This window comes from Quercus lobata, chromosome 9, assembly GCF_001633185.2.
Source record: "Quercus lobata isolate SW786 chromosome 9, ValleyOak3.0 Primary Assembly, whole genome shotgun sequence".
NCBI lineage: Eukaryota > Viridiplantae > Streptophyta > Magnoliopsida > Fagales > Fagaceae > Quercus > Quercus lobata.
The window spans coordinates 40,751,225-40,753,750 of NC_044912.1; positions in this window are offsets into that span (position 1 = coordinate 40,751,225).

Consider the following 2,526-nt stretch of genomic DNA (forward strand, 5'->3'; position numbering starts at 1 on the left):
TAGTGCTCTAGCTAGCATGACGCTTCAACTTCTGGCATGCTTAGCACGTGTGCTACTTCTGGCGGCTTGCAGCCGTGAGTCACCCGCGAGATCCAACAGCAAGCCTCTATGTTTTTGCACACTCTTGAGCATTCAACACTCTATCTTACTCACTACCCTTACAACAAACCCACCTAAATATAGGGTTACTAAATACTGAAATACAAGCAAATTTGGCACGAAATAAAGCTAATAAGATGGTTGATTAAATTCAACCTTACAACTATCATCTTCAATTTATCAAGGGTCTTCAACCTACGATCAATTTGGGTATAATAGCACTTTATACTCGGCCCTTCAAATGGCAGTCCCTTGTTTGCATTGGCATTCTTAAGCGAACCACCGTGGTATAGGATTATATCAATTACAGTCATTGTGAACTTATTAGAGTCAAGTTACTATGTTAGTTAAAAAAACATTTTATCTAGTCAAACTACACAAAGTACAAATTCCAATTCATTCAAAGGGCATGAATTTCATTACACATTCATTATACATTTCATACCCAAATCCTTTTTCCATCATGCTAAGACTACCCATTTCATACCCAATACCAAAAAAAAAAAAAAAAAAAAAAAAAAAAAAAAAAAAAAAAAAAAAAAAAAAAAAGAAAAGAAAGCCATTTCATTACACATTCAAATGGCATTTCATTACATACCCGTTTCATTACAATTCATTCAAAGGGCATGAAGTTCACTACCCATTTCGTATGCAATACAATGATGGATAAAGTCAAAATCCTTGTAAGATCATGATAAAGATAAGAGCCTAGAAATGATGAGTACATTTTGATAACAAAAACCATGCAAATAAATACTCAAAAAAAAATTACACTAACAAAAAAAAGTTCTATAATTCACAATATTGGTATCTTAATTAAGTTATCTTAACTATCTACCAAATAAATAGTCAAACTCTTTAACCCACACCCAACAATAAATGATACCCAACTACAATGACAATCAAATCAAAACTCTTACCTGAGATATAAATTTGTTGAGAGGAAGGAGCAGTAACAGAGAGAGGCAATGTGGTGTAAGATCAAAGACAATGTGGTGTTAGAAGTGTGAAAGTTATGGGTGAGTGAGCCAGTGAGATACTGAGGAGTGTGAGGCTAAGTGTTAGAGGCTGACGGTTATGGGTGAGAGAGTATTGAGTGACTTACTAATGCGTATCTGTGTTTTATAAAATTTTGCCCAACAAAAATCAAGTCTATAAGACTCAAGATCCAAGTATATTTTAATTAGATTTCGAATCTTATAGACTCGAGATCTGTGTGGCATAACCATATTTCCTGGAGAAAATCGAGTCTTAAAGACTCGGTTTTGCTTTATAGAACTTGAGTCTTTAAGACTCGAGATCCATGTGGCATAATAGTGTCCAACTCATCAAGTACGAAGCAAGTCTTTAAGCCTCGAGTTTTGTATAGAACTCAAGTTTCTAAAACTTGAAATGCTAGTTTGCTAAAACCTTTCAAACATGTGTTAACTTACTATATTCTCTACCCTTACTATGCTAGTCCCCAAATATCCCCATCAACTTCATTTTTCCTCCTTAAACTTTGCAAAATATTCTACTTTTGTCATTCTATCTACATTTGTTAAATCAAATTTTGGCTTAACGAAGTGTTGATGTGGTATTTGACATTGACCAAACTAATTTACTTTTAAACTTATAAACACATGGCGCATAATAATTGGCCCACCTGGATTAAAAAGTTCGAGTGAGACAGATTTACCCTCAAAGGCTCACACCCACTGTCGCTGACCCACATAACCCAATACAATGTTCCAAACCTCAACTAGTCAACCCAGTCTCAAAAATCCCCAAATCTGAAAAGCTTGAAACCCTAACGCCACTCCCATGGCCTTAATCAACGACCCCAACCAAACAAAGGAATATTCAATGGAAGCCTTCTTTAGTTGTTGAAGCTAACTGTTACTAAAGCAACAGGAAGACTTTGGACCTTCTTGTTATATGCAAAGAAAAGGCAATTTTTTTGCTTATTTGAAAGTTTTTGAAGAAGAAACCCCTCCTGCATTGTTGAAAGTTCACTATTGATTTTAAATATTGACTTGCTTAGTTTGGGTTTGTAAGGTTGAATTTAATCAACCATCTTGTTGGCTTTATTTTGTACCAAATTTGCTTGTAATTTAGCAATTAGTAACCCTGTGTTTAGGTGGGAATCATGTAAGGGTAGTGTGTGAGAGAATGTAAAGAAATGCTTAAGACTGTGTAGTGAAGTAGGGACTCGCGACTAGATCTCGCGGGTGGCTCGCGAAATGCAAGCTGCTAGAAGATGCACATGAGTGAAGCATGCAGAGAAGCTGAACCGTCATGCCAGCTATAACACTACAGGATAAAAAGTCCAAACTGGCCATTCAGTTAGCTCGTGGCTTGGACTCGCGACTCAGTCAAGTCACGAGGCCAAGTCACCATTCTACTCTGTTATGGAAAAACTGATTCTTCGCATTCATTTCTCACTCT